A 12,063-nucleotide genomic window follows, 5' to 3' on the forward strand; every position below is an offset into this window, starting at 1 on the left:
ATTATATTTTATACGAAACTGAATTTATTTAATGATTATAAATAATGATTATTATGGAACTAATGATTATTGAATTATGACTTTCAAAATGACATTATAGTGGGAAAAGTGTTAAGAATTGAAAAGAGACCACACCTACTCACCAGCTCAATGTAGTCCTTTTTATAACATAGATGGGAAGTCTAACTTTACACCACACTTGTTGTAGAGTTCAGTATCTTCTACCTGGCTCCTTCAGTCCCATATGGAAAAGAAATAGTAAAAACTTATATGTGATTACTCATGAAAGTGGCCACTTTCATGAGTAAATCATATAAGGCTTACATGATTTACTCATGAAAGTGGCCACTTTCTCATTACTTTCATACATTGTTTTAGTAAGTATCCAAAACATACAAGTTTCATCATATAATTTTTCAAGGGATCTTATATCTGTTTTCACTCTTATATGCTTTTCATACAAGTTTCACACAAGACAGATACAAACTTTATAAGATTTATATGTATCTTTTCCATATGGGGTGTTTTGGTGGAGATTTATGATTTATCCACCCAGCTCCCATCACCGTGCATCTGAATTATCTCATTGGTCACATTAATCCACCGATTACATTTGACTTAATTTTCATAGTAATTAAAGTGAACCATCACTAAAATTAAAAACATTTGGGAGCCGTGTGTGTCTGTGTGTATCTGTGTACATATGAAAGTTGGGGGAGGGTGCCGGCCAAGCTGCATGTCCTCATAGATGAACAGGCTGTTGTTGTATTTGCACATGCAAAAAGCTCTTTTTCCTCTCTCTCTCTCTGTTTCTGTATTTGTTCCCCCCCCCATAAGTGATTAGATTGATAGGTGCAAAAGGGAGAGAGGGTAGGGGAGGAGTGGACAAAAATGATTAAATTAGCATATCACAAACGCCTCACACATTGCCAAATGTGAAAACAAAATCCCGGGCCACCTAAGGCCTGCCGCAGTGCTGAAGAGCCTGGGAACTGTGAGTGTGTTTGAAACCCCACTTGGCAGGATTAAAAGACCCAAAGCCTGAGCAGGAGACAAAGTAGGAGTAAAGCCTCCTGGCACTGGGAGACGGCATGTATGATATCTGCAATAGGTGGCAGCAAAGATACAGTACTCGGCTTTCCAGCCTACGGTGCGCAGAGTGTATGGCTGTGTGTGTCTGAGCCCGTGAGGGAGCATTAGAAAACTACAGACAGAGAAGCTTGTTTTAATCATCCTGGAAATAGAAAAATAAACTTGCAGTCCTAAATTGATACATATCAATGTGTTTTGCATCATCTCTCACATTTGAAAAATGTGCTTTTTAATTAAGCTGTCACTGTAAATTCTCAGTGGTATCAAAAATTTTAATTGAGTAACATCGCAAAGTAATTTTTAACTCTACTGGCTTAAATTCATGTTTAACTTCATAGGCAGCTCTATTTTTTCTGCTATGGAAATGTGCTGGTAAATCCCTTTTGGCTAAAAAGATAGTTATGATTAAAATATAACATAATTTAAAACAAAAATACATTGTTACTCGCTAATAATACCAAACCAGCTTGGTGGCTATATTACCCCTTATCAGAGAGTAGTATTTCGGCCTATATGTGGACACAAAATACTTTGCTTAGACTTTAAACAAGAGAAAACCAAATTCAGAAGTCCAGTATTTAGATGCTCACAATGATAACCTCAGTTATATTTACAATATTCTCTAATGTGGTTCACCACTGTATACCCTGAGGCTACAGCACATTAATGGGAAACAATGTTAGATCTTTGTAAAATATGAAGGAAAAAGTGTGAAGAAGTGAAGAAGTGTTGCCACTCAGCAGCCAACTTTTTTTTTAATCACCTCCAGGCAATTATTAAGGCAGTTACTGCTCAGCCCTGAGGTCTGTACTATGAAACAAGTTCAACAAACCCAAAATACTGTCTCCTTACCTTACTTCACCTACCCCAACAGCAGCAGTCAGGGTAAGTGTTCACATGAAGGTTGTCAGCTCGATATGTAAGCTCAGTGTTTATCAGTCTGGCTACAAATGTGGTCAGGTGAAAGGGTTGCACTGGTAGCGCATGACCAGTTGCAAATGTGGACAGGAGTACTGGCAGCAGAGGTACTGGTTTTACATTGATGATCAAAATATTTGACATAAATGAGACATTTAACACATAATACGTGCTACAGCCAAAGCAGTGGTGTGAATGTAATTGCGATAAAGCTATCCCATAGTAATATAAACCTAAACCTGTACACTGAAGTCCAGGGGCTTTTCTGGAAATTGTGGTACTATTTCCCTATTAACAGATTGACTAGTAAGTACTGAGCAGGTTAGGTGCGCAGCATAAATTGCCTCAGTAATCGATGAGCCACGGTTGTAATTAAATTAATTAAATTAAAAAGTGTTAAGTATGAATTTAGTCTGAAACCCTGTATTGTAGTATTGGTGAAAATGAAATCAGAAATTTCAGTGGTTATCATAAAATCTGCCTGTCTAGATTAATCAAATTTTCTAAAAAGCTTCCTAGAAAGTTTGGTGACTGTTGCAAAAGTTTTGTTTGTTTTTTTTCCCACAACAAAATATCTAGATATTACAGCTTCATTTACATTTTGACATAACAAGTGACTTTGGCTTATCCCACAGAATCGCCCACAAAATGTGGCACATCCTGGACCTTGTTTGTTTGGATTTTTCATTTCACCTTGAAGCCATCAATAAAATTGTTCACAAACTGATTTATTAATAATCTAAGTGATTTTAGCATGAATATAAGGTGAGTATTTAGCAACACTCTTTTTGGGTGGCCAAGTAGCTAGCCTTTTCAGGTCATTGGATCTCCAAGTGTTTTTTGTTACCTTATATTTGTATGTCTTGAATTTGGACTAGTATTTGGCCTAGTAACCGAACAATCTATACCATCAAAGATACTGGGAAGAAAAAAAAACACATATAGAAAGCTGTATTTAATTACACTGTTTAGTAAGGACATTGTCTAGTCAGTGAACTCTGAGACTCATACAGCTTACATAGTACAGTGTATAAATTGCATTTTTCAAAGAAGTTGGAAAATTTGCCAGTTCTGCATCCAATCCAATATTTGTAGCCAGAATCCCACCGACAGGGCAGGAGAAAACCCTGTGCGCAATGAGCTAATGAAATCAAACATGCAGTGCGGTTTTGCATGTTAATGCTGGCAGTGGGTGTCAATAGCATTTAAAGATGTCAGCAGGTGGATAGCGAGATGGATGGCCCTCTGCCTGCCTTTCACTTCCAACCCCAAGGAAGTTAAACAGCATCTGCCTTAAATAGAAAACTTCAATATCTATTTAGAAAGAGGGAAGGAAGACTGTTAGGGAAAGATAGAAAAGAGATGGATAAGAGAGAAGGTTAGAGAATGAGAGGAAGAGAGAGGTAGGAAAGAAAGAGTTGAAATAAGGCAATAAGTCCCTGACCTCAAGTGCACATTGCGACACATTGACGCTGTTGTCATTTGTTAATCAATAGAAGTGCTATGCAGGCTATACATTTAATAGCATGAGACTGGCAAACCTGTAACAAAATTAAGGGAAGACTAAGACTACAGCTTGTTTTTCTGTTCAATTTACACTCTCAACGACTTTAAAAGTGTATATGACTTTGAGTGTCCGTGCACTGCACTTTGACACTGAAATCTTGTGATATAAGGAATAGATTTTACATTTCTCTCATGAATTAAGATGATTTTAAGCCTCACATGATGTGACTGTAAAAGAATCCTTATTCTACAAGTTAATTGCAGCACAGATAATCAACTAGCATCGCTGTAAAGCTTTATACCTCATTAAAATTAACATTCTAACAGAGAGCCAGTATTTTAAGAGGAATCTGTTATAACAAAGTTTTGTTCGGAGTAAGCTAAATGTCCTCACACTGTCCGTGCATGTGTGTGCGCATGTCTTTTATTATGTGGCCTGCCATCATTAGGCTCCATCTTCATTAATAACAGCTATGCTTTTTAATTTCTTTTGCAGGGCCTAAATTAAATGTGTCATCCTTTAGAATAAATAGGGGGGATTTTATATTTCCTCTCTCTCTTACATACACAGACAGACAGGCACTATGAGATAATTTACAGGATAAATAAAGCATTGCTCCAATTAGTCTTAAGTCAAATAAATTAGTCATAAATTCAATTTACTCAATTTTATGGGTTGGAGATTCATGATGTTGTTTGCTGTAGAAATATATTCTCTGCAACTATATTAGTACCAGGAAGTGAAGACACTCTGATGTATGGTAATCATTGACATGACAACATGTCAAGGGAGCCTCAATCCACCACATTTACAGGTCAACACCTTGAAGTGTAATAAATGTTTATCATGATATGATAACAAGAGGACTTAAATAGCGCACAGTTTGCCTGAATAGTTATATCGTATATAGTGTGAGGCTTGCATAATTTTCAGGATAGTTAGAGATAATAAATGGGCTATTACATGGGGAAGTGTGAGATTTAAAATGATAGCCACAGTTTGTAGCCTACATGTGCAATGATGCTTAAGAACTGGATGCCAAAATATGTGTTTATTTTAAAGTTCATTATTTTTAATATTTGCCCTGATATTTACTTGGACAGGAAATGTGGAAGAGAAAACAAGGGAATGACAAACAGCAAATAACTGGATTTTACCACCCTGCCATATACACATATGTAGCATGCACCTGAACAACTGTGCCTCAAAATGGATCACCCCAAAACAATCATTTTCTGTAACCTAAAAGAAAACTTTGTTAGCAGCATACGTCACTGAAATACATAACAGCAATTCTGACTTTGATTAATTTCATACTTCCTCACAAAAGTCTCCTACTGTAAATTGCCTAGAATTGCTTAGAGAACACCTTTTAATGTCACAGTGTGCCCCAGTTGTTTAAAAGACTCTTCTTGAGCCTCTCTAACCAGAGGGTCAAGGGATGTATTTGATTTTTAATTATTTGATCTTGCTAACAGCCACTGAGTAAACATGAATCTGGCCCAAAACAACAAATCCCTACCTGGCAACCAACAGCTAAATGCAATGTAAACGTCACAATGAAAGGGGATTCCAGTTAATGCAAATGTTTATCTCTGGATTCAGGCAAATTCAATTAGAATCTTAAGTTGTTTACTTAAGAATCAATCAATTAGAATTAGTGCTTCCGTCATTTATGAAAGTTTCAGATCATTTTATTTTGGATAATGCTTTTTCATTAAAAAGACCTTTAACCTCCCACCCACCTAACTAGCCTTTACAATTCATGTGAACAAAAAGTGGTGGGGACTGACCAAGAACCTCAGAATTTACCTTTTCCTTTGAGTTACAGTCACTCTGGGTTTTATGATGAACACTGCGCAAAGCATGACACAAAGCTTATCTGAAAGATAGTAAATACACCCTTAAGGATTACAGTCTATCCTGCATGACAGAAATTAGCAGTGTATGTGGAAGTATGGCTGCATAAATCGGGTGAGTGTGCGCGGGGGCTATCCATCACTCTCAAGGAGTACTCTTGCAGATCCTCTCTGTGTTTACTTTACAAAGTCTGCTGTATCCAAGCTGTACTAAGCCACATTTTTCTCTTGCCTTGTTCGATGTTTTCTTTCTTTGTTGGTGCATTCATCTTTCTCCGAGAGCATTGCAGGGCATGATCACTTTGTCCTCTGTCCTACGTTTTTTGCAATGTGCCCCCCCCCCCTCTCTCACTTTCTCTCATTTCCTATTGATGGCTGTTGTTCTCCTCCCTCTCCCTCTTTTCTCCATCACCCTCTTGCTCTCTCACTCCCGTTCTGTTCCCTCTGTGCTCGTTCTCTCTCATGGGCCCTGACCTCCCATTATGACCCCAGCTGCGGTGACTTTGGTACACAGTACAGTCTACTTGGTAGAAGTCAGTGCAGAGGCTACAAATATGAGCTGCAAACTTTTTCTCTTTAGTCAGCATAAAAGTACGTGTGTGTGAATAGATCCTGTTGCATGCAAGTCCTCCATCTCTCTCGGTGTGTGTGCGCACATGGTGGATCCTGTTGCATGGTAGTCCTCTATCAGTGTCTGCCTCCTGATCTGATTGATTGTTCTGGGTAAATTAGGACTGGGCGCTGGTGATGGGGACAGGAGTGAGTTACACACTTCACCCCGTCCTTGCCCTCCACCCTCTTTTGCTTCTCCTCCACTGTGTCCCTGCTTTTATCATCTCCCTCCCTGCCCTGTTCCCTTCTTTCACCTGTTCTTCCTGCTTCTTTTGCCAAAACTCGTCTCCGCCGCTCGTTCCTTTTCATCCGTCTTATCCACACGTCAGTTCCTGCACTGCATTTTTCTAAATAAAGTTTTTATCTTGTAGACATATTGCATGTATACAAAAATGAATGATTCCAAACTATACCATACCATTGTGGGACATTTACACTGTCCGCATGCCAAATAAAATAAAGGAAAAGAAATCATTATTCAGTTTAAGGAAAGTTTACAAGATACTGAGTGAACCTGAAATCAAACTTAATCACATTTTACTATTACTTTTCACCATTCAGAAGCCAAGATAAGGATTTTTTTTATTGTTGATTGTCTGGCTTTTGTCACTGAGCAAAAGATACCAAGGCGAATGAGCAAAACCCTCTTCTGGCTTTGGCGTTCTCCACGTCCCCTTCTAGTTACTTGCTAATATTTGATTCAAAATGTAACACATCCATCCATCACAATTATGTCAAATGACTCACGAACAAAGGCGATGGATAAAAAGCCTCAAACACCACCCAGTCTGCTGTGCGAGCAGAGTATGTGAAACATTTTAATTTTAATGGCAGTGGTTTCTCTTTAACTAAAACTGTCAGGGTCCTGGGACTGGGCGACCCAGGATCCCTGAGCAGTTATGTATTATATTATTATTATTATTATTATTATTATTATTATTATTATATGTATTTTGGTATTGCTGCTGCTCTCCTCCATGATTGTAGATGTGAGTGTGTGTGTTTATGTCTGCGGGGATGCTTGGAGGATGGAGCTCAGCCACCTGCAGGCCTGAGGGGTGTGGCCCTGCGGAAGGACTGGCCACACCCGAAGCCACACACCTGCCGCTGATCAGGGCTCGTCGGGGGAGCTACTTAGGAGAGTCTTGGAGCTCCCACCGACGCGGGATCATTGCTTGGGACTCCACGTTAGTTACCCAGTTTAGGTTTTGGTCGTGTAGTGTATGCCTGCCATTGTTCAGTGTCCTGACTACTGCCGCTATTGTTTCCCGCAGGAGGAGCGTGGAAGGCTTAAGGAGCAGCGAGCACCGGGAGTGCAGACACGGGAGCAGAGAGCACTTGGAGGACACGACACGGGAGTCTGGGGAAAAACACGGGAATTTATTGTTGTTTGATATCACCCTCTGTAAATAAACGCACTGCTTGAACTTTGAGCTCCGCGCCTGGGTCCTCCTTCCCCACATCCCCACGGTCTGCCAGCCAGACCGTGACAAAAACTAGCCTGATTGATCCCATGTGTGATAAGCCACTGCTGATGTGTGTATTTCCATAGCAAATCAATTGCTGGTTCTTCATCAGTGCAGAATGGCTTTCGTTTGGCCTGAGGGCTGCATAGTTCAGGATAAAATGGGGATCATGATAATCCAAGTCTTCCACTCCCACTATGATTCTTTGAAATCCAAGAAAAATAACATAATAATCCTCAATGCTGTGCTACTGTTGCCTGAATTTTGCACAATCATAGAGACCGCACTGTTATATTTATTTATCTTTTTAATGAAACGACAAGGCAATTTGTGGATCTTTCATTGTTATGTTCAGAAATGCGTTGCATATGTACACAAATCCCTTTCTCTTTACAATCCATCTTATGTATTATATTCACTTAAGCTGTTAATACATCAGTGGTCCACAGCAATGCATGTACACATACAAATTTAAAAAAAGATAAAATCACTTGGCTAAAATGTTTTCAAGTGTTGCTGAGAGATGGAGAGTGGAAGGAAGACAATGCCAGGACTTGACATAAATTTAGAAAGTACCCCCCAAAAATAAACTCCTAAATTGCTTTAATGTTCAAATGTAATATTAAATATTGATAATATTATTCATATTTGCATTAAATGACTCAGATTTGTGGGTGGGGGGCACCATTTTTAACAGACTTCCTTGCCGCTTCTCTCCTCTCTTCTCTTTCTCGCTCTGTTCTGTCTCCTCTTAAACATAGTTGTTACTTGTAAACTGCTGAATTGGTAACACTGTCAAAAAAGCTGCAAATGTGGTTGGGAAACTGGACCCCCTCCTCCATAAATAGATGTTTGTTTCTGCTCTCTCTGTTTGTTTGTGTTCCCTCTTTTTGGATCTGGCCTGCAGGGACCATTTTTCAGAAGAGACAGCGAGGCTTTAGGGAATACTTAGACTTCCTTTTTCCACTTCTCTCTTCTCCTCTTGTCGAGACATTTCTCTTCTCTTCTATTTTCTTTTCCTCTTTTTTCAACATTTTCCTTTTATCCATATATGCTTAAATTCAGTGTTTTTCATCAGGTTGTTCTGTTGTTTCCTGTTTGTTTGCTTGTTTGTTTAATTATTTGCCCTTTTTTTAAAATAATTTTTTATTATTTATTTCATTAATCCATCATTTCTTCTAAATGTTTTTGTTCCTTTCCATTTTTTGCAAAGCTGGAACATATGGGAAGTTTCCACTGCTTCTGCTACAGCCTTACTGTAAGGCTGATACCTTACAGTAAAACTGTTTGCTTTTTCCCGCAGCAGCATTCTGGCTGGCTGCAGAACACTAGTGTCCTGGAGTGGCACATCAGTTTGGTCAGTTGATTCCTTCCTCCCCTTCCTCCCTCCCTTCTTCTTTCTCTCACTTCCTCGTTCTCATACTACCCGGCACTTGAAAAAAAAAAAGAGAGAAGCTCTGCTTCATGGCTTAGAGAATGTGCTCTGCCTCTTAGCTGCAGACCAAAAGAGGAAAGGGGAGAGAAAGGGAGAGAGGGAAAAGGAATGAATAAAGAGAAGAGAGAGGCAGCGACACACTTGCATCTGTTGTCCTGCGTCCTGCAGCCGTGAAGCAAATGAGCGAGTGCGAGAGAGACAGAGAGAGTATGCAAGGATAAGAAGAGAGAGAGAAAGAGAGAGGATCTCAGACAGCCGTGTCCTTGAGAACTGCACCACAACTCTTTGAAGAGAGCCGCGAGAAGGTGTGAGTAACGTGCATCTCAGCAGGACATGTGTGTTTGCAGTGTGTGTATCTAAGTGTGTGTATGCTTCATGGATATGTACAGTACAGTACTGCTTGTGAGAGTTAGTGTACGTATGTGTGTGTTTGTGAGTGTGTGTGTGTGTGTGTGTGTGTGTGCGTGTTTGTGTGTGTGTGTAACCTGCTGCTTGCACACTGACCTGCCAAGCTCAGAGTGAAGGGGGTTTGGCTGCCGATCTTCTCTGCTATTGTCTGCCTGCCTAAGTGTTGCTGACAGGGGATTATGGCAAATACAAAACGCCGTATGGACTAAAGAAACACACTGCCAAACTTCAGAGACGCACGCATGCATGCATGAAGCTCCATGTTGAGAGCTCTGTTTGACTGTGTTCATTTGTTTGTGTGTGTGAGTGATGTCAGTGGGTATCGTTTGTCTAGCATGCACATGCGTGTCTGTTCTGGTTAGTTGTCTATTTTCATTTCAAAACTGTCCAGATTAAACAGCTGAAATTTCACAGGTATAACAGTAAAATAAACATGCCCTTTCTCACAGTAGTGATCGTTGGAATAGTTTTGGAACCACCTGTAACTTCAGAAAAAAACCTTGGCATAAAATAACCTTATAGCTGAATACGTGCTTCAAATCCCAGCTTCCTGGACAGGTGTTGCATGCCATTCCCCTGCTAATCTTTCCATTTCTTGTCTGTCTCTGCTGTATACAAATAAAGTTAAAATGTCCAAAAAAAACCCCAAACTTTTACTGGACTCCTGTTCAGAGCAAACTTAAACTATTATTTTCCTGTTGTAGCAAGGGCAATCACAATAGCACTTCTATACACCAATCGGCATCCTGAAGACTTAATTTACAGACATTACATTTACCACTGGCTTGCAAATCTAAAGATAAATCTCATGTACCTGCTCATCTAATTCGAATTCAGTTTCTGCGCTCGAAATGTGGCCATGTGGTTTGGGGGGTTGTGTGTCCGAACCTTGTGAGGTCTTGGGAACAGAGCCAAGTGGTGTGACCCATTGAACTATTTGCAACTAATCATAGACCACAAGCCACACAGCATGCCGTAGAGCCCAGCTGGGTTACACTCATCAAAATATAATGAGATACAACATGTCACTTATGTTTCTGAAGGCATTCTTGAGATGAATGCCATTACTGAAGACGTGTGCCACTTTACTGCTTTGAGTGCCAAACACTTGACGTTGTAATGCTGGCAGAAAGATAAAACACCCTCACCCTCTCACATTTGAAATGAAGTGGAACCAGAGGGACTATATTTAATACTAAAGGTAGGATACCATTACACCCTAATCTAAAAATGCACTGGTTGCATCATGTCTCATGAAGCAATGTGGCTATCCAGTATCACCTGTGTTTGATCATTTGCAGGATGTTACCACTGATCATACTCTCAAAGATATATTTGGATATTAAATTATAGCATAGTAAGTGCATACATGTCATACCTAAAGATGTGTCTCATTTCTCTTTCTCGCTGCACCAGTTATGAAAGATATATCAGGATTCATGTTTCCAGTCAACATCTGTGTTGTGTCATAAATTTTATACTGCACATGTTCATTTTTGAATTTAAAAAGAATCCTAAACTTAATTTAAATTGTCTCTTTTTAATGAAAATAAAATAAAAGATTAAATAACTTAATTAGCATTACTACATCCATTTTTGGTGGGTGTTTCTTCTAATTTTATTCTGCTCCAGTTTTTTTTATCATAAAATATATTTTTAAAAATGTAAAAATGGGATGACCATGTAGAGTACTTCAGTGGATTATGATGTTGTTGTCTTAAAGAGTAACAGTAGTGTTACAACGCTGTTCACAGTTATCTGTATTTCAAGATTTTTAAAGCGTCTGTAAATAGGTTAATAACATAAAAAGTACTACAACGTAGCTTGTTCTGAAAGCAACTCTTGGGTAATATCTCAGCTGTATTTATTTCCCATTTTTAGGTATATTTTAGAATCATATATTTGGTATAAACACATGTTAATGCGGCATGCTTCTTATCATAACTAATGTGCTTTTAGCATGAATGAACTAAGAGAAGTAACAGGCAGTGTTGATGGTGTCCACAGTATATATTTAGACTTTAGAAACTATCCCCAGGGTGAGCCTGTAAGTGTGCAGAATGTACTGAGTTTGTGAGTGTGTGATCATAGTGTGTAAAAGTGTGTGCATGTATGTGCATGCAGTGTTTGTGTGTGGAGAAATGTGTTTTAAGCTGTTCCAGCCAACCAATTGAGGTCAGCCGCTCAATAATTAAAGCATGTCACTGGTTAGTGCACGAGTTGGGTCGACCAATCAGACGGACTGATGTCAGATCATAGTGACAGAGAGTCAGAGTGACTGTTAAAAGACAAGAGAATTGGAGGAAAAGGAGAGACAGAGCTTAGCACTTGGAGAAATGCAAAGTTTAACGATCGAGTGAATGACATTTTACATTCATATCAGCATTTTTTTAAATGTCTTTAAATTTACAGACCTTGTGAAACGCTGCTAGTCTCCTTGGTACTATCTTCTGCAATGTGTTACTTAATCCTATGTAATTCTAACAAAGCAGCGGCAGAATATAATTTTTTTTTTTACTTTATTACAGTATCCGCGGACTGAGCACACCTTACAGCAGTTACCTAAGTTGAAGAATATCAGGTAAGAGGATCAGTGCTATAAACTCAAAGTTAAAGACTAATTATATACTAATTATATCGCCAAGATAGGTACAGCTTGCACTTACAAGCTTTAATGTTTGGGATGTTGAAGCTTATACATGATACAAATATAAGCATTTCCTCATCAAGCAGTCTTTGTTATTGTTTCCTTGAGCCAAGAAATGA

At 39.1% G+C, this 12,063-nt stretch overlaps 1 protein-coding gene across 2 annotated transcripts in view; it reads left to right on the forward strand.

Annotated features, from left to right (window-relative positions):
- The first annotated feature begins 8,989 nt into the window (after window positions 1-8,989).
- Window positions 8,990-12,063, forward strand: part of esrrga (estrogen-related receptor gamma a) — a 180,353-nt gene continuing 177,279 nt past the window's right edge. The window contains exons 1-2 of one of the 2 annotated variants that reach the window (XM_086282193.1): window positions 8,990-9,196; window positions 11,826-11,878. The gene's annotated coding sequence lies outside the window, so the exon portion shown is untranslated. The remainder of the gene's footprint in view (window positions 9,197-11,825; window positions 11,879-12,063) is intronic. The other variant, XM_086282046.1, reaches the window with a different exon arrangement.

Source organism: Aulonocara sp. 'chitande type north' Nkhata Bay, linkage group LG1, assembly GCF_057382095.1.
Source record: "Aulonocara sp. 'chitande type north' Nkhata Bay isolate Kocher_YH1m ecotype deep benthic linkage group LG1, A_spYH_male_GT1.1, whole genome shotgun sequence".
NCBI lineage: Eukaryota > Metazoa > Chordata > Actinopteri > Cichliformes > Cichlidae > Aulonocara > Aulonocara sp. 'chitande type north' Nkhata Bay.